Source organism: Castor canadensis, chromosome 11 (assembly GCF_047511655.1).
Source record: "Castor canadensis chromosome 11, mCasCan1.hap1v2, whole genome shotgun sequence".
In the NCBI taxonomy this organism is placed as follows: Eukaryota; Metazoa; Chordata; class Mammalia; order Rodentia; family Castoridae; genus Castor; species Castor canadensis.
In genome coordinates this window covers 110,329,813-110,350,592 of record NC_133396.1, presented here as the reverse complement: position 1 = coordinate 110,350,592, position 20,780 = coordinate 110,329,813, and the positions used below count along the sequence as shown (strand labels likewise).

General features: G+C 47.2%; 1 non-coding gene across 1 annotated transcript; it reads right to left on the bottom strand.

Annotated features, from left to right (window-relative positions):
* Positions 1 to 9,902: 9,902 nt before the first annotated feature.
* On the bottom strand, positions 9,903 to 10,005 carry LOC141414374 (U6 spliceosomal RNA). The gene has a single exon (XR_012439418.1). It is a non-coding gene; the product is annotated as a U6 spliceosomal RNA (small nuclear RNA).
* Positions 10,006 to 20,780: the final 10,775 nt, after the last annotated feature.

Below are 20,780 nucleotides of genomic sequence, written 5' to 3'. Positions count from 1 at the left end.
CGTTCTCATTGTCTGTAGCACACAACACACCCTTCTAAGCCCTCTTGAATTTTTCCTTCAATGACTGGCCCACTGCCCTGTCCCTACTGACTGAGCAGAAGATGTTCCACAAGCTGTGGTAGGACCATAACTAAATGGCTTGATGTCACTAGTCATCTTGAACTTAAGTATTTAAAAGGATCACCACTTGTAACTAGCTATCAACACTCAAGGTGAAAAAAGATACAATTCATGTCCTTAATTAGCCCCAAAATGTCACAGTCCAGTCTGACGTTTTATTTTGCAGTGTTGGGGATCAAACCCAGAGCTTCAGAAATGATAAGCACATGCCACTGAGCTACATACCCAGACCAGCCTGACACATTTTAAGATCTTCACTTTTGGGGTTGGCATAATGGCTCTAGTGGTAGAGTGCCTACCTAGCAAGTGTGAGGTCCTGAGTTCAAACCCCCAGTACTGCTAAAAAAAAAAAATCTTCACTTACGATCTTTGGAGTTCATGTGTTAACTCATTCAATATCCTTTTCTTGGTTTTTTGAGACAGCCCCTCACTATGTAGCCCAGGCCGGCCTCAAACTCTCCAGTCCTCTTACCTCTTGAGTCTGTGTCCTGTACAAGACTTGGGGAATTCATATTTCTATTTTTTACTTTGTTTTGCAGTATTGGGGTTTAAACTCAGGACTTCCAGCTTAGGAGGCAGGCCGCTACCACTTGAGTAACGCCTCCAGTCCGAGGCGGTGCGTGTATCTTAAAAACTACATGGCCCCTGTGCTGAGGTTATTCGCGGCCCGTGAGCCTGGTCGCAGTGTTCTGGGTGGGAGGGTGCCAGTGTGCTCTGAGCAGGGCAGGACCCTTCCGGCGACAGCCAGGCTAGGGGCAACTAGGGTGGCCTCTCAGCACGGTGAGGTCAGCGCTCCTGTAGCCGAGAAGGGTCCAGTGCAGTAACAGAAGGGACTTCACGCCCAGGCCCCACGGCTGAAAGCGCCTCACTCCTCGGTGGTCGGTCCTCCTCTCAGGCGTGGCCGGGATGAGGAGACGACACCGGCCGTTTCAAGCAGAGGATGTGCTCGGGTTTGCTTTTTAGAAGGCCTAGTCCGCGGCCAGCAGGCAGGAGCCAGGGAGATGCGTTCTCAACGCCATATCCATGCCCTCGGAAGAGGGCTGAACCCCAGCTCTGAGCCGCAGTGACGGACTCTTAAGCCCCATGAAGTTCTGTGGGAACTTCCAGCAAAGCTGGGGGTGAAAGAGTAGAAACGAAGACTCAGGAGACGGTGGGAAACAGGTCCTCTGCGTCTCAATTGGCAGGACATCTGTCCTTCCCCACACCCATTCTGGTGGAGAGAGTAGGGCTCAAGCGGTGAAAAGGCCCTACCTAGCAAGTGTGAGGCCCTGAATTCAAACCCCAGTGGCAAAAAAATAAAGAAAAGCTTCAGACTGGTGGAGCGGGTGAACCAAGGGTCATCCAGCCCGACCAGGGCTCGCTCAGAAGCTCTCAAGCCGACACCAGCCGCCCATTTCCCTTCTCTACAGCCTTGTTTATTTAGTTAACGGACTTTTTTGTTTGAGAGTGGGGGTGCTGGGGATCGAACCCGGGGTCTGGTGCTTGCTAAGGCAAGTGCCCTACCACTTCAGGCGCGCCCACAGCCAATATTTATTTCCTTTTTTCTGTCAGATAATTGTTTCTAAGCTTGGTAGCAGATCCTTCGCCGGCTGTCCTCCCGCCTGTCCTCCCGCCTGTCCGTCAGCACCAGGACCAATAAGCAGGCGACAGCAGCGCTGTGCCCCGCCCCCAAGCTGTGGCCGCCCCTGCGTCACGCGCTCGGGAGCACCAGCGCGTCTGCGCAGACTGCAGCTGGGCCAAGGGATCTGGGCCGGGAAGGCAGGGCTCGCTCTGCCTCTGCGGGCCCCACGTGCGGCCAACTGTGGGTCAAAAGGAGCCGTGGGGAGCGGGCGGAACCCTGGCTAGTGATACCGCGTCACCCAGCGGGTGGACCCGCCGGCCGGGTTATGTCTGTGCTGGCGTTGCTCGGAGATGCTTTAGGGCTCCAAGCGCCGCCAAGTACGGGCGGGAAAGGGGAGAGTCAGCGAGTCCCAACCCCTAGCAGTTCACGGTCTGCCGGGGAGCAGTGATAAGCAGCCATAATGAAATAATACAGTAACAAGGGCTAAGTAGATGGAAGCTTCATGTGCTGAGTTAAAAGAAGTGATTCTAGGAACCAGCCAACTAGTAAGGGGAGGGGGTGAGTTTGGATAGAGTCCAGAAGGTCGGATAGGATTACTGCTAGCAAGAAAGAGTGAGGATGTTGACATTTTCAGCAATTATTCATGTAGATAAACTATTAAAGTATACCTTGCTAAGTTCAGAGGCCGTAGATCAGGAGTCAGAACTCCTAACCACTTGAAGAGGCCAGGGAAAGCTGCAAGGGTTTTTTCTGAGATAGGGTCTCATGAATTATTTACCTGGGCTGGCCTTGAACAGTGAGCCTCCTGATCTCTGCCTCCTGGAATACCTAGGGTTACAGGCCTGAGCCACCGCACCCAGTGTGAAGTCCCCAATATTTTTTACTTAGTTCAGATTTTTAATTATCTCTTCTTTGAGCCATAGATTTTTTTTTTAGAAGTGTATTGTTTAAGTTCCAAACTGTTCATTTTGGTTTTTGTTTCGAGGGGGGCTTGTTTGGTTTTTTTTGGTTTTGCTTGTTTGGTTTCAGACAGGGTCTTGCTAAATTGAACAGGCCAGCCCTCAAATTTATGATCGTCTTCACCGGTAGCTGGGATTACAAACGTGCACCACTACAATTGGCCTATTTTTAGATCCATTTACTTCATTGGGCATCATTCTGCTACGTCTAATATGCTGCTCCTAAAACTGTTCCAGGTGGGGCTGTTTTGTTTGTTTTGGGTTCATGTTTTTCGGTACTGGGAATTGAACCAAAGGCTTTTCATGCATGCCAGCACACTATATACCACTGTGCAATGTCCCTCGCCCTGTTTCACGTCTTAATTTTGATTATTGTAATTTTCAGTTCCAGAATTTGCTTTTTATTTTTTAAGTTTTATGGTGTTGAAGATCAAACCTGGGGCTTTGTGCACACGAGGCAAGCGTTCTGCCACTAAGCTATATCTCTAGTCCCAGAATTCACATAGTTTTGTTCCTGTTTAAATCCCCATAAATTTAAAAAAAATTTTCTGGAGGGCAGGCTAATGATTGAACCCAGAGTCTCATCCATATGTTTCATAAGTATCTGTTATTACTGATTAAAAAATTAGTTTCATTTGTGTTCATGTTAAACTCCATAAAAATTAAAATTTATTTTTTTGGTGGTACTGGAGTTGGAACTCAGGGTCTTGTGCTAGCTAGGCAAGCACTCATCACTTGAGTCACATCTCCAGCCCTTTTTTGTGAGTATTTTCAAGATAAGGTCTCTTGAACTATCTGACCCAACGGGCCTGTAAACACCATCCTCCTGGACTCTGCTTCAGCAGTAGTTAGGAATACAGGTGTGAACCACTTGTACCCTGCAGCACTCTAGCCCTTTTTGTTTTAGTTAGTTTTCAGATAGGGTCTTTGGCTTCTGGGGATCTCACACCATATTTTCCTACCAACATCTACCCACATAGCTAGGATTACAGTATGTGTCCTATACATGTCTTGTTCTTTGAGATAGGGTCTCCCTAACTTTTTTGCCCAAGTTGGCCTCAAATTCCAGTCGTCCTTTCTCTGCCTCCCTAGTAACTGGGATGAAAATATATCCTTTTTTTCTTTTGGCAGTACTAGGGCTTGAACTCAGGGCCTTCAACTTGAGCCACTCCACAAGCCTTTTTTGTGATGGGTTTTTTTCATATAGTCTTGGGAACTGTTTGCCTGGGCTGGATTCAAACCTCAACCCTCCTGATCTCTGCCTCCTGAGTAGCTAGGATTACAGGTGTGAGCCACCAATGCTGAAAATAAGCCTTTTTAAAAATTGTTTATTCACTTTATTCATATGTGCATACACTGTTTCGGCCATCTTTCCCACACACACACACACACCACCCCTCCTCCTTCCTCCCATCCCCTTTGCTTCCAGGCAGAACCTGTTCTGCCCTCTTCTCCAATTTTGTTGAAGAGAAAACATAAGAGATAATAAGAAAGACATAGCGTTTTTGCTAGTTTGAGGTAACAATAGCTACACAGAGAGATTCCTAGCATTGCTTCCATGCACAAGTGTATTACAACCCACATTTGTTCATCTCTGCCAGACCTCTTCACCACTTCCTGGTCTCCTTCCATAGTGGCCTCTGTCAGTTTGAGATTATTTGCTCCTCTACAGTGGGCACATCAAACACTTTCAAGTGTTTCCTGCCTTTCTCTATTCCTCCTGTAAGAGTTCTCCCCTTGGCATGTTACCCATGTCCAATAGTATTACTGCATTTGTATTAGGTCTAAAGTCCGCATATGAGGGAGAACATACGATTTCTGGTCTTCTGAGCCTGGCTAACTACGCTTAAGATAATGTTCTCCAGTTCCATCCATTTACTTGAGAATGACAAGATTTCATTCTTCTTCATGGCTGAGTAGAATTCCATTGTGTATAAATACCACATCTTGACTATGAAAATATGTCTTGATTGGTTAATTTCCTCTTGCTCTGTTGAAGGTACCTGAATGTTGAATACCTCCCACACAGACCAGAAAATATTTCTGCCTGCTTCTTTGTGTTCTTCCTTGGTTCTTTCTGAGCTTCTATACTTCTCCTACCTATAATTTTGCATGGGAATAAAAGGAGGTAGCTGACAGAGAGGACAGTGTATGCAGGAAGGCATGGTGGCCCCATTTATCACTGATAAATGCTGGTGACCTACAAATCCCTTACGGAGCTTACACAAGGACCCCTGTGTGGTCTGAAGAACAGGTTAAGATCATTCTCCATTTGCCTGTGCCCAGGTCAACACCACAGCAGTTCAGGAAGCAGTTCAGGGCTGTCACCCCCTGCCACCTCAATGCCTAGGGCGATGATGAATTAGATGCAATGTTGCCTCTACCTGCTTACCCTGGCCACCACAGTGCTGCAGACCAGAGGAAATAGGCCTGGGACATGGAGTTTGTCCAGGAAGACTTGTCCAACCCACCATTTTCTTTTTATATTTTTGGCAGTAGTGGAGTTTCAGCTCAGGGCCTCACACTTTCTAGACTTGCTAGGCAGTCGCTCTACCACTTGAGCCACTCCACCAGCCCTTTTTTTGTGAAGGGTTTTTTCGAGATGGGGTTTCGTGAACTGTTCGCCTCTGCTGGCTTTGAACCGCAATCCTTTTGATCTCTGCCTCCTTAGTAGCTAGGATTACAGGCGTGAGTCACTGGCACCCAGCCCATTTTCCTTTCAGTTCTTTCTTAATGTGGGAGGGTCCAAAGGCTCCTGAGGCACTGAGTTTCTGGCATCATGAGAATTCTCCCTATTTCTTTTTGTTTTTTCTCCTTTTACCATTTTTACATTTACTTACCCTATTTCTCATTTACCCCCTCCCCTATTTCTCATCTTGGCTTTAGTCATAAGAAATAAAGTTAGTTGATTTGTAATCTGTGCTAGAATTTGTGTCTGTTTCTATGATCCATTGTATCTGCCATTCTTTTAGATGGGGTCTGGAAGCTACTCTTTGAGGTGTCTCAAGCTATCCTCCAGTCTCAACCTCCTGAGTGCTTGGATTACAGGTGTTTGCCACAATGTCAAGCTTTCCTCTGATGCTTCTTTTGTGGTACTGGGATTTTAATCAAGGCCTCACACTTACTAGGCAGGTACTCTACCACTTGACTCACTTTGCCAGCCCTTTTTGGTGTTGGGTATTTTATTTTTTTGTTTACAGTACTTGGGTTTGAACTCAGGGCCTACACCTTCAGCCAGCCCTTTTTTGCGATTGTTTTTTTTTGAGATAAGGTCTCATGATCTATTTTGCCCTGGCTGGCTTCAAACCTTGATCCTCCTGATCTCTGCCACCTGAGTAGCTAGGATTACAGTCATGAGCCCCTGTAGTCTAGCTCCTCTGATGCTTTTAAGATGAATTTTTCTAGTTTTTAAAAACTATTCATTACAGCCTGGTAGTACACAGTTATAATCCCTAGAACTTGGATGGCTAAATCTGGAGGATGTCAAGTTCAAGGCCAGACTGAACTACATAGCTAAACCGTATCTTGAAAGTACTCATTGGTAGGAGGGCTTGTTTGAATTGTATAGGATTTCAGACAATTACAGAATTGGTAGTCCCTTTGACCCTCAAGCGAGGTATCCAGTAGGTACTAATGTCTTCAGAGAGGACAGACTTGTCACTGTGCTTTGCAATTTTAAAAAATCATAATCTCAGCTACTCAGGAGGCAGAGGGAGGAAGGAAGATTGAATTCTGAGGCCAACCTGGGGCAAAAGCTCAAGGCCCTATCTGAAAAACAAAGTAAAGCAAAAATGACTGGAGGCGTGGCTCAAACAGAGGAGTGCTTGCCTAGCAAGTATGAGGGGCTGAGTTCAACCCCAGTACTGCCAAAAATAAAGCAAAACAAAACAGAAAAACAAAGGACATGATTGTTCTTAACCAATCATGGTCACCTCTTCCCCAATCTGTTGTTTTTTTTTTTTTTTTTGCTTTTTCTCTTTTTTCTTTCCTCTTTGTCTATCTGGAATGGGCATCTGACCCATTTTTGGTCAGAAAGGCAAGAGGATGAATTTTCCTGCTCTTGTGAAGGAAGGTTATTCAGGAACCAGAACCCTTTGTCTTCTTTTTGCTTTGGGATGATGTTTTATATAAGGACGGACGTCACATCTGAATCTATGGCAGTCCTCTTTTAAAAAGAAAAGCCAAATGAATTGCAGAATTGTCATTTGTGGGCCTGGATATTGTTGAAGAATTTGGACCCTCTGCTTCAGAACTTTTAAGGAAACAATAAACATCCTTTTCGGTTTCACTGTTATGTGTAGCTTAAAGCATTTCTAACTAATACATCATCACTCAATACGGCTTAGGCCAGGCAAGGTAGCTCATGCCTGTAATCCTAGCTACTTGGGAGGCTGAAATCTGAATATGGATTGAAGCCAGTTTGGGCAAAGAAGAGGGCAAAATGAACTGGAGGCGTAGTACAAACAGTAGAGCATGTGCTTTGCAAGAGCGAAACCTTGAGTTCAAACCCCAGTTCTACAAAAAAAGAAAGAGAGACTCTTCTTAACGGCCATTTGTCATATCAGGGAGGCATTCCTGAAACCCCTAGGTCAATACATTCGGTAAAGCTCTCTATTGTCTCTTGAGTGCCCTAATTATAATTGTAATAGTTTGTTTACTAGCTTTCTCTCTGACTCCTTTTTTTTTTTTTTGCAGTACTAGGACTTGAACTCAGGGCCTTCACCTTAAGCTACTCTGCCAGCTCTTTTTTGTGAAGGATATTTTTGAGATAGGGTCTCACAAACTATTTGCCTGAGCTGGCTTTGATCCATGGTCCTCCTCATCTCTGCCTCCTGAGTAGCTAGGATACAGGCGTGAGCCACCAGCACCTGGCTTCTTTCTGACTCCTTGAGAGCAGAGACTATGATAAGTATCCTGGAGCCTAGCCCAGTGCCAGGCATGGTGACCTCTAAATAAATACCTGTCAAAAAAAAAAAAGAAAAAGATCTAGAGCATTTGCTTTACAAGCACGAAGCCCTGAGTTCAAACCCCAGTCCCACCAAAAAAAAAAAAAAAAAAAAGCCAGGCATGGTGGTGCAAACCTATAATACCAGCATTTGGAAGATCTGGAGTTTGAGGTCAGCCTGGGCTACAAAGTGAGACCCTGTCTCAGAAACAAGGCTGGGGGGAGAATCAAGAGCAGAGGTAAGGGGTGAAGCAAGCTAAAAATCATGGAAGGCAGGAAAAAAAATTTATGCAATTGTGCTTCTACCACATGAAAACTTTTCAAGCTTAAAGACTCATTAAAGAAGGAGTAGTCATGACTGTGTGGGAACTGGGTGTGAGCTTTTAACTGGTACAAGTAAAAGTCACCAAGCAGTGTTAAAGATTCTGCTGGGATTACAAACCATAATGCACGTTGGCATAAATGGGCAGAATGAGGAGATTTTCCTGCATGGTGTTCACTGTGTGGGGAAAGGAACTGGTGAGATCAGTCCAAAGATGGTGTCTGCTGGACAGGCTGCTTCTTGTTCTTTTCCAGATGAAGTAAAAGTGGGATTTCGCTTTAGAGCTTTTACATCTCTGTGGCTTGCCCTTTGATTCTGAATTCAAGAATATCCCCTGGCTGAGGCATTTGCCCTACAAGTCTTCCCCTATTGCCTACTTACCTCAGAGTCTGTGGAAAGGCTTGAGGGCATCTATGCATTTCCTACTGTATACAAAATGGTGTGTGTGCGTGCACATGTGTGTGACATGCCTCATGCTTTTTCTAGGGACAGTGTCTGCAGCAGATTCTCAAAGGGGCCTGTGATCCAGAGGATAAGATCATTCTCTTGGGACTGGCGCCTAGTCACTGGCCACTGCTATGAGCCACGGCCTGACTGATGGGCAGTCACATCCCTGCTGTTGATAAGAGGGAGTGTGACACAGATGAGTTACCCCAGCCCAGAGGCTGAGCTGTGCACCTCAGGGAAGGTACATAGCTCCTGTTTTTTTCTATAAAGTGGGAAATAAAGGTCATCACGGTTCCATATTTCAGAGGATGATGCCATGCTCAGGCCAGGTCTGGTACATATTATAACAGACAATGATGATTCAGGACATACATTGAAGGACCGAGACTTTTTCTTTTTTACCCTCCTGGAGCAGGAACTACAAGTGTGCCACTGTCCACTGTGCCTAGCTAAGCTAGTCTTTTTTTTTTTTTTTTTTTTTCAGTGAGGGGAAATCAAACCCAGAGCCTTGCATATGCTAGCCAAGCTTCTACAACTGAGCTATGGCCCAACACAGGGCAAAGACTTTAAATCGGGAGGCAGCATTTGGCGGGTGAGGGGAGTGGGAGGGGTAGGGGGTGGGGGGGGTGGAGTCACAGCTGCAGCTAATTTTGTGCAAAGCACAAAAGCTAACCATTTCTTCCTTTTGATATGTGCTGTGTTATCTTGGACAAGTTTCCTGATCACTCTGTGCTATGTTTCCTCGTCTTTAAAATGGAGATAATAATACCAACTAACACCTAGGATTGTTGGAGGGGTTCTGTGAGAGCTCAGGGCGGTGACTCAGCTTGCTAAATTGTGTTGGTGGTTACTGTCACTGCCTGGGGCTAACATTCAGACTCCTCATCTTAAGGAGACACAAGACAGGCCCTCTCTATCCGGTTCCCACGGCCTTCCCTGGCACTGGAACCTTGCCAGCTCACCACGCACCTTCCCGTTGTGTCTGCCTCACAGCAGCTCTGTAGAAGGAAGAACTGAGATCTGAAAGAAATGACTAAACCCAGGGTTCCCGTCCATGTCCTGTGCCATGGTGTTCCCTAACAAGAGCCCCCTGCCTTTCTCTTCCAGTTTCCATCTACAGAAACTCTGGGATCTCTATGACTCTGGAGTCATAGAGTCTTTTGAATTCCCCAGTCAGAACTCCCAATTCTGCACCAATTATATGAAACAGCACGAGGTTGTGCAGCCAGAGCACATCTCACCCCTGACGACCCCACATCTCCCCACACCCCCTACACTCCCACCTCCCCAGATGGCACAACTACAGCCGTGATTATACACAGGTGCCCTGTGTACTGCACCTGTCACTATTCACCAGGCAGAGGATATCTTTTCTTTATATCTTAAAAAATATGGAACAGTTAAGCTGGTTATGATGTACACACCTGTAACCCTATCACTCTTGAGGCTGAGGCAAGAGGATTTCAAGTTCAAGGCCAGTCTGGGCTACACAGCAAGTTCCAGCACAGCCTGGGCTACGTAGGGAAGACACTGCCTCAAAAGAAGAAAAAACTTGTGGAATACTTCATGAATTTGTGTGTCATCTTTGTGCAGGGACATGCTTTTCTGCACTGGTCCCATTTTAGTGCAAGTGCCGCCCAAGTAGGTGCACAGACACAGTGCCTTCCACTGAGTGCTGCTGAGCAAAGGGAATGAAATGCTCAATGATCCTGCTGTTCCAAGGCACGCATGTGTTCAGGAGAAGGAAAGAAGGATCACCTACAGGGCTGAGAATGTGACTCAGGGAAAGGACGCTTGCCAGCATGCATGAAGCTCTGGGCTCTGTCCCCAGCACCATAAGAAAAAGAAAAAGAAATTGAGCCAGGTGCTGGTGGCTCACATTTGTAATCATAGCCAACTGGGAGGCTGAAATAGGGAGGATCACAGTTTGAGGACAGCCTAGGAAAATAGTTCACAAGACTCCATCACCTAAATAACTAGAGCAAAAGGGACTGGACCGGGGTGTGTGGCTCAAGCAGTAAAATGCTTGCTTTGCAATCACAAAGCCCTGAGTTCAAACCCCAGTCCCACCAAAAAAACAAAAAAAAAAGAGACGTATGACATGGGTGAGGAAGAGAAGGGCTGACACAGAGAAACAGAGGACTGAAAACCTCCAGGGCTGAATGAGCAGGCGTCTCCTTCTTCCCATCACAACCCCATCCAAAAGAAAAAGAGAGAGAGAGAGAGAAGAAAGAGAAAGAAAAAAGAAAGAAATTGAACATACAAACAGGCAATGATTAAGCCATATATAGAAATTGAACTCTCTGGTGGGGGCGAATGTAACCAGGGTACATTGTAAGCATACATGGAATGTCACAATGAAGCCCCCTGTATAATATATGCTAATAAAAAGGTTTTAAAAAAAAACAAACTCCTAGGCGGGGTTGCAGTTCAGTGCCACAGAGCGTGAGTGCACAGGCCTGGGTTCTGTCCCCAGCACCAGAAACAAAAACACAACTCTGATCCACATCTACAGGCACCTGCCAGGGAAACCAACCTCTGCGACACAGAAATGGATTGCAGGGAGGCAGGCTTGTAGAAGGCTAGGTTGCCATCTCCTGTGACAATCCAGGAGGCTATAGTTGTGGCCATGTGGTCACAACTTAACCGGCAGCTCCCCTAACTTGTGTTCCCACTTGCAACTGAAAAGAAACCAGAAAAGCCAAATATGCTTGCTAGCTACTCATACAGATGTCCCGCTTGTAGCTAGCTTATCTACAGCTTCCCAGCACTAGCAGCCTCCAGGGAGGCACCTGAGCCTCCCTGACTTCACTATGCCAACTTCCCACTCCTCTGGCCAACCTGTGAGTCTGCCAAAACGCGTCTCAGTGGCTGACTCCCATGCTACCGCACACTCAGAATACATGGACTTTGCATTTCTCATTTGGTTGGTTTTTATTTCCACAAGACCCAGGATGGAACAGGCCAGGAGCAGAGCGGGGCCAGCCTCAGTCAGTTCCCTGGCTCCCCCTGGGTGGAGCTCTGAGTCCTCAGACCACAGGGGTGTTGGCTGTGGGGCTGGAAACACTGAGCAGACCTTTGGACTCAGCAGAGTTGGAGCTGCAGAAGCCAGTTGACTCAGAAGAAATCCCCCAGGCATAAAATCACAAAAGAGTTTTTGTTAGATACAGATTGAGAGGGAGTGGCTCCAGAGATGTGGGAAAAGGGCAGGCTAGGCTAGGCGGCCATAGAGAAAAGAGAGAAAGGCAAGAATTCTGCCTAACAGCAGCCAGGGACTGCCCGACACTCTCTGAATGGTCGAAGAACTGAGTTTATCTAACCACACTATAACCAGACATTGTGGGGGCACAGCTGTAATCGCAGCACTTGGGAGTCTAAGGCAGGAGAACTGCAAGTTCGAGGCCACCCTGGACTATATAGTGAGACCTTGTCTAAATAAAATAAGTAAATAAATGAATCAGAACCCACTTGACTATAAAGGACTGGTGCTGGAAAAGAGTGGATGGATGGGGAGGAAGGTGCTAGTCTTGGCATGGTAGGGTCTTAGGGGGAGCCCTTATGTACCCTTAACTGTTTTTTTGTTTTGTTTTGTTTTGTTTTTTATGGTACTGGGGTTTGAACTCAGGGCCTACACCTTGAGCCATTCCACCAGTCCTTTTTTGTGATGGGTTTTTTTTGAGATAGGGTCTCACAAACTGTTTCCCCGGGGCTGGTTTTGAACTGCGATCCTCCTGATCTCTGCCTCCTGAAAAGCTAGGATTACAGGTGTGAGCCACCAGCACCCAGCTTTTAACCACTTTTTTTTTTTTTTTTCATTTTTCTTTTATTATTCATATGTGCATACAAGGCTTGGTTCATTTCTCCCCCCTTAACCACTTTCTTGATCAGAGTGAGACAGTAACAAACCTGATGCCAGGTCCTAACTTGGGTGGTTCCACCGTCCCCTAATCTGTACTCCTTTACCTCAACTCCAAGGAACTTGTCCTGGAGGACTGTGCCTTACCCTGAGTTTGAGGAGGCCTTGGCTGTTCCCAAGTGCCAATTGCAGAGCTCTGGAAGAGATCCCTGGACACAGATGCCCTTTGTTCAGGTCACTGGAGCCACTGATCTCCTCTGCCGGGTCCCTCGCCCCTGTGGCCCAGCACCTTCATGGAGAGCAGCCAGGGCCTCTCAAGATCGTACCCTGCCGGCCCCTCTAGGGGCCCTTCACTCACACCTGAGCTCATCTCTAGCCGCTTTCCTGAAGGGTGAATTCCCAGAGTCTTGGTTGGTCACTTTGCCTTCAGTAAAGACTCTGCCTGGTTTCCGTGGCCATGCCCAGCAGAGGGAGGCTGAGACTGGACTATTCTCTCTAATCTCTCCAGCATCTTGGCTTGGATTTGCTTGGCTGCCCCACAAGTACTGTCTGGCTGACCTGAGGACCCACCTGTTCTCAGTCATCAGTGAGCAGCAACCCATCCCTCCCCATGTTCAGATCTCCAGTAATCCAAGGCCACGAGCCGGAGAATAGAGTCAGCCTCTGATGACAGGTCCCTGGCAGGATACAGAGCAGATGACGGCCTCCTGGCCCCCCACTTGGAAATGGACCAGGGTGGCTCAAGGTCAATTAGCCAAAGAGCTGCTCTCCATCAGGTCTTCCACCTGATGTCTGCAGAGTGGCCTCCTTTGAAAGGTGACAGCATGGTCCCTCACACTTGTATAGACCACATGTTTTAATGCAAATCTTCCAATTTAAAAATAATACACAAAGAAAAATAAAATAAAATAATATCCACTGCTTGTAGGAATTTACTATGTGCCAGGCACTGCTCAGGTGAAGGCTCTCACGTATCATCTCATTTAAGCCCCACGGAACCCTGACTCAGTGTCATGGTCCATATTCCCTCCACATAGCTGGCCAGGAAGCTGGGCAGCTTGTAACTGATGACTTCGGCTGCTCATAAATAAAAATAAAGTGACTCACAGAAGGTCCCAGCCTCACTGAATGGATCCAATCTGTGCCCACAATTGGAGAACAAAGGTCCACATGCTGACAGTTTGTTCTACACACAGAAGGTTGAGAAGCAGAAGCCAGGGGTCTGGGCTCCTCCTGTCACTCACTTGACCTTGTAGTCTGGGCCAGTTCCTGACCATCTGGGTTGTTTCCTGTGTAACAGAGGGGCACAGCTTTCACTGTCCCCCTTCCTGCTCTGGAAATCTGTAGGTCACACTGGATCAAAGCTTAGCTCCCTCCTGCTGGAACTCCGGTTACCTGAAAACCATGACTGAGCCGCTGGGATCAGGGACCAAGGTTCTGGTTCCAATCTGCCTCCAGAGTCAAGGAGGCAGATTGCCTTTTATGCCTCAGTCCACTAGCCCACCCCCGTATAGGGTTTTAGGAATGATCAAACGACACGATGAGGGCCAGAGGAGTGGCTCAAGTGTTTGCCTACCAAGTTCAAGGCCCTGAATTCAGTACTGCGAAAAACAGCAACAACAAAGAAAAGTTGTTTCTAAAAAGCCTTTGAAGGGTTGGGCACGAAGCTCAGTCGTACAGCGCTTGCCTAGTGTGGTGTGTGACCCCGGTTCCACTCCCAGCACCACCACCACCAAATAAATGCCTAGAGGCCCTGGAAGGGATTTTAGGCTGTGGCCCTTCTCTGACCCTCTATCTATGGTGTTTCCCAGGGTAGAACTTGAGGTGAGAGGGCAGCAGGTGTTACTAGGCATAAGTGTCCCTCATGCTTCCATTACAATCACCCATCACTCTCCAGGCCACGCCCCTGTGGGCAGGAGGGAAGAGAAAGTGGCCAAACCATTGTCAGGGGCTGAACTGGAGCAAAAAGTCACAAGGGTTCAGAGGCAGGGCTTTGCATTCCCACAGTGGCCTGGCCGGGCTCACCAGTGCGTCAAATGAGGGGCAGTGGAAACAGACCCCATTATGTTGTTAAGCAGTGTGACAAGCACCCACTGTGCGCCAGACAGGGAAAACAGTGACTCCAAAGTGCTGGGTGGTGGAGTGGGTTTCTCTGCAGCAGAGGGGCCAGCAGGCCTCCTGGGGAGCTCGGATGTGAAGAGAACCAGGGAAGAAAGAAGTGGCTGATGCCAGACTAGGAAAACTGGAGAGGCCATCAGAAGTCCTGGCCTGAGCATGAGGCCACCAGGGCAAAGGAAGGAAGCTCTTAGCCCTACCAGGGCATTGGTCACCTTATCATACCAGAAGTTCCATGAGGAACAATGTCAACAACCAGAGTCCAAGTCCCTGAGCAACTCTGGACCTCCTTTTCAGCAGTCCTGACCCTCTAATTTCTGACCTCAGGGCCTGGGTTTCTTTCTTTCTTTTTTTTTTGGCAGTAATAGGATTTGAACTCAGGGCCTCACGCTTGTTAAGCAGGTGCTCTACCACTGGAGCCATTCTTCCAGTCCTCACCTCAGGGCCTTAGTATGTGCCATGTCGAGTCTTCTCTCTTGCTCTGGAACAAGGTGCCTGTGGTACCGATGCAACAGTTCTTTCTCCTGCCATCAGCCCCTCCAGGAACTTCTGCCCTAATTAGACATTTCGTTCTCAGTTTGGGACACTGGACATTGTTTGAACCAGAGGACATTTCTAACCATATTGCAGAGGTTTCCTCCTCCAGTCCCACTCCACAAAGCGGTGACCGAGATGTTATCACAGTCTTGAGTTCGAGGCCCTGCCAGGGGAAACCAAGACACGTAAGACAAGGTCCCTGCCCTTAGAAATTTATAATCCCATCATTGAAAAGCTGAGAACATAAAGATGCCACCTATCCTAGTCACACCATGGCACAAGTCCTGTGGACCAGGAATGCTGGATGCAGCTGGAGGAGAGAGGTCATGTGGGTCAGCAAATGTTTCTTGGAAGAGTTGGCACTTGAAGGTCAGCAGGAGGAGAGGGAAGGGAAGGAGAGAGGGCATTCTGTGGATATTATGAGCAAAGTGTCACATGGTTGCATTGATCATTGTCACCCTCATCCACACAGGAAATGAGAGCTTAGTTAGGTAGGGCTATAGAATGAAGAGTGGACACAAGAATACGTGAAGAGAAAGTCTGTGGGGCTAAAAGACAGGATTTCTGACGGTCTGGAGTCTGGCTCTGTGTTCCCTTCTAAACCCGAGCTGAGTCACGGTCCCTTCTCTGAGCCACAGTTTCTCTCTCTCTTTTTTTTTTTTTTGGCGATACTAGGGTTTGAACTCCTGGGCCTTTCTGCCACTTAAGCCATTCTGCCAGTCCCTGAGGCACAGTTTCTTTACCTGTAAAATGAAGCGACTGGACTGGGTAAGATGACATCTAAAGTATTCTAGAATAAGGCTGGAAAGGGATGAAGATGACTCTAGAATATTGAAGGACAGGCGGCAAGAGCAGGAGGTGTGAAGTCAGGAGTGGGAGCAGGTTTGGCAAGGAGCTTTCAATTGTGGATAAATTGAGTGGACCTCTTTGTGGCCCTTCCTTCACTGGGCTCTGGCCACCACTGTCACAGATTGATCTGTTTTTAGTCTAGCACAGGGCTCTTGCTGCTTCCATATTCCCTGAGATCCTGACTTTGGCTGTGTCAAGGTCAAAGTAATGGAGAGGAACTGGCCTTTGCACCAGGAGAGTTGGTGGGCTTTTCCCTTCTGAGTAAACACCTTCCCCTCCAGCAGCACAATCTCACCCCAATGTGGGAATAAAGCCCCCAGGTTGACAGTGAGGTTCCAATCATCCCAAGGTGGGGGGGCACGGGCAGTGGAAATTAAATTGCTACTGAGAAATAAACCGAGACATGCTTTTCCTACGATCCTGTGTCTGAGGGCCCAAATTAGTACCTGGTTGCAGCAAACTTCCCAACAAGCAGCTCAGAGCAGGGAGCCTCACCCTTGGGTGTGCATAGGGCCCCCAGGAAGCTCACGAGCAAGGTCACCCAGAGGTGGGGACCAGGCAACTGTCAGGCGCACCAAAGTGAGAGGCTGGGGTGAGCCAAAGCTGCTACTGGAGTTAGGGTGAGGAGGGGGCAGGAACAGACCCATGAGGCCTCACAGACTGAACTCCTCAGGGCGCCTCAGAGACCCCTCCCCACACAGGGCATGGGGAGGTACCCAGATCCTAGCTGGGGGTGCTCAGCCTGCTTGGGGCAGGGAAACCTGGAGAGACTGGTGGAGGCCAGAGAGCAAAGGTTTCTCTTGCTGAGCTAAGAGCTGAGATCAGATCCAGAAGTTACAAGGATAATGGAGGCTGAGAACAGAGGAGGATCTTTCCAGCACTGGAACAGACATGGTCCCCCTTCTTGTCCACCCCCCGGTCCACCAAGATGAGCCTGGGCCTGTGGTCAGAGACAGAGCACATTGTCTCGTGCCTCAACTTGTGTTTCCCTCACAGCAGGCCCTGACTGTCCTTCTTCTGACTTCAAATCCTTGGTATGTATGAAATTCTTGCCTCTCCTTTGGCTGCCCTGCCCGCCTCTCTGGCCGTAATTGTGAGTTTTGTGTCCTTATTTCTACCCTTTTATGTCTGTCTTTCTTAGACCTTCAACACACAATCTGTGGAGATTAATTTGGCACCAAACTGCTTTCTCTGGAAATGCAAGGAAACTTCTAGGCATCAGAGCAAGATTTGTGTAGGAGAAAATTACTATGGTTTCCTCCTTAAGGCAGAACTGTGGTTAGAGGCCCCCTACCCATGACAACCCAATGGAGAAAGAAACTCTGTTTCATGCTCAGGTAGTAGAAAAAAAATTTGCTTGGTTCTTTTCCTCCTGATTTCCCTGCTCTGCTCCCTAACTCTGAAGGAGGTGTCCGCTCCTCAAACCATGACAGGGCACTTTCACCTCCACAGCTGACCTCTCTGTGTGCTTCTGCTCTGTGTGGAAAATTCGTCATCTACTTCTAGAATGAGTTGACAGGTTGGACCTTGGGCCCATATGGACCCATAATGACCATATGGACCATTACAGACTTGTAGGAGACTCTGGAAGAAAGATGTGTGTTGGGTACCTTCCTTACTTGACATAAAATACTCTATTTCCTGCCCTTAATTCAGCATCTGCAATTGATCTGGGAGTTGGTCACAGTGCTATGTGTGGTCAGTTCATTCAGTGCAATTCCAGGCTCAAGACTGAAACAATAGGTTGCTCTGTTTTCTCAAAGTACTTTTCAAGGATTCAGGCCTGGCCCTCTATCCCTAGGCCATGCCATGTCTACTCTTCCTCTGTGCCTTGCCCTTCTGTGATCCTCCCCAGCTTACGGCCACCTCACATTCTGGTCCATGTGCTCCATGGTACAAGGAGCCTGCCAAATTATGAAGACATCACAGAGCTCAGCCATTCTGGCACATCTACTGCCAGATTTCTTAGCAAAGAAGACAGGTTCTGCCCAGATAGCCACACAGAGGCCTGGTCATTATTGTCAACCTGCTAGGAAAATGTGCATATACTGTACTAGCAACTCAAGCCCCAGTACTGGAAAAATAAATAAACAAATCACACTGGGTTATTTTTGTATATGACTACAGCTTTCACACACACGCTATCCCTCTTATTTTGGCATTTATGATAAACTATGAAGTAGATAAGCTGAGAATGTCATTAGCCCAACTTTATGGATGAGGGAGCTGAAGCTCAATGTATCCAAAGCCACACGGCTCCCAGAAGGCACAGCCATGATCTTCAAATGACTAGGAGCTGTTCTCTAGCACATGTCTGTCTTTTCAGGCCCAGCACGGAGTCTGACCGTCTTGCAGCAGCAATAACAGCAGGCACCACCGTGGACTCCCCAGCCTGGCAGCCTGACGGGGTATGGCTACTTTCAATGTTCTCTAAGATCCTAAAGATAGGGCTGAGTGGTGGCCTGTGTTAGAGGGAGGAGTCCTGGTTAATTGCTCTCCATCCCTAGTGATAGGCACCATTTTATCAAATCTTTAAAACAGTTATGTCAAGACTGTACCACATGAAGGCTATCATCTGAGCAACCTGCCCCATCAGCAGACAACCAACCAACATTCTCAAACATTCTGCAGGCCCTAATCCTTGTACAAGTTCTAGTTTGTGGCTGTGTGTCCTAAGCACAGATGGAGGAGGTGGACACATGAGTTCAAACTACTTAACATAGCTGTTGAAGTACCGATGATTTTGTAAACCTAGTGACCGCCAAGGTCGTGTCCAATCAACTTATTCAATTCCAAATATTTACTGAGCACTTTCTGTTCCGAGAACACCAATCAACAGGCAGACACAGGGCTCAGGGCAGTACAGAGGCAAAGTCTGTCCCTGGGGACCCCTGGGCTTGCCTGCAAGGCATTAGTAAGTTGAAATATGGAAATCAAACCAAGAATTCTGGCTTTGGGAATTTCTGACCAAATTTAAAGGCTACAGAGCAGTGATTAGGAGTCCAGAATGCCCCGTCCACTCTCAGTCCTCATATTAACCGATGGGTCACATCCTGTTTCTTCATCATTTCATCACCCAGGAGCCAGCTCAGCTACAATGGTGTGAGACAACAACCAGAAAGTACTGGAATGTGGCCGGAGCTGAGGCAGTGCTCTGCACTTCTTGTTCATGGGTTCATCCCACAGGCATTTCTTTGTTAAATGCCTACTATGTGTGAGCTGAAGCAGGGCATCACAGTGTGCGGTCCTCCCTCCAGGTTCCTGGGAGAAACGGTGGCCATGGGCTACATGGTCAAAGCCCAAAAGTGGGAAGAACAGCATCAGTGAGACAGGCCAGTGACAGACAGTGTGATCTGACCCAGAATCCGTGGCTGAAGGCCAGCCTGGCATGGAGCAACTGGGAATGGAGCACCTCTTCTAGAACAAAAGAGTGAGCAAATCATGATTCTGAGAGGCAAAAAGCAAACACCAAGCTTTCTGGAAATGGTTGCTATGACCATATGCCAAAAGACAGCCTGTTTCAGGTTAGTTTCTGGCACCCTCTGTGCACCCTGGCACTAGGCCTTACCTTGGAGTAGGGACTGTGTCTCACGTGACACCTTAGTTTAACATATTGCTGTTTTCGGTAGAACTTCCTTAATGTACTGTCAGAGAAGAAGTTGTCAAGTAAATTCAGCTGAATTTCTCAAAAATGTCACTTCATACAATATATACAGATAATAGTGCCTGATTAGAAAACTGGCTCTCTCTCTTTCTGGCTGTGAGATTTGGGGAAAATTTTTGGGTTTTAGGGTTTGGAATGTGGCTTAAGTGGTAGAGCACCTGCTTAGCAAGTGTGAAGCCCCAAGTTCAAATTCCAGTACCACTCAAAAAGAAAAAGAAATTGATTTCTTTCTGTGTCTCTTTCTCTCTCTAAGATAGGGTCTCACTATGTTATCTAGACTGTTATGAACTCCTGAGCTCAAGCGATCCTCCTGTCTCAATCTCCTGAGTGCTGGAACTACAGGCCTACAGGCAAGAGCCACCACACCCACCTTCTGGATTTGTCTTTCTGTTCAAATCTGTAAATAGTAAATAGTCCCCACCTCACAGGGTTACAATGAGGACAGAGTGAGAAAATGTGTGTAACAGTCTCCTCCTAACCATTCCAGACACGCAGTAAGTGCTATAAACTTACTATAATTCATATATATATATATATATATATTTTTTTTTTTTTTTTTTTTTTTTTTGCGGTACTGGGGCTTGAACTCAGGGCCTTCACCTTGAGCCATTCCACCAGCCCTGTTTTTGTGATGGGGATTTTCAAGATAGGGTCTCTTGAACGATTTGCCTGGGCTGGCTTTGAACCCCGATCCTCCTGATCTCTGCCTCCTGAGTAGCTAGGATTACAGGTGTGTGAGCCACTGGCATCCAGGTATTATATTATTATTAGCTATGTTATTATTATTATTATTATTAATTATTATTATTATTATTTTGGTGCTGGGGATGAACCCAGAATGCTAAGCACACACTCTACCACTGAGTTACCAGGCAGCTATATTATTATCAAGTCACTCTGTTAAGTCATGGTCAGCCTGCTGTCCCTTCTCTTTGACCTTTGTCTGTCTCATCCTTAGAGATACCACTGGGTGAACATGTACCTCTTACATAATCTTTTTAAAAACTTCTTTTTATCCTAGAGACAAGGTCCACAAATTTAATCTGGTACTTCACATGGTGCTGAGGCATAAGGAATTTTCTTTATGAAACATTTTCAGACCACCAAACCAGGGGAGGTGACAGCTGCAGTAAATCTCACCAGCTCTTTGGTCCACAGCCATTTTTTAATGGAAAGGACTATTTCTGACCTTCAGTTCCAAGCAGCTACAAATGTCAAAGGTGGGGCTTCTCTTCTGGGCTTGCTTCCCTGTGGGGTCCTGCCTTCCTGTCCTGCAGTTTGTCTCCTGCCAGATAAGAGGATACTGATGGTGTGTGACAGGACAGCAGAAAGTTACCTGGCCTAAAATATCTTTCCCTACCCCCTTGGAGTGCTCTGCCTTTCATTTTCTGCATTGGCACAGGCC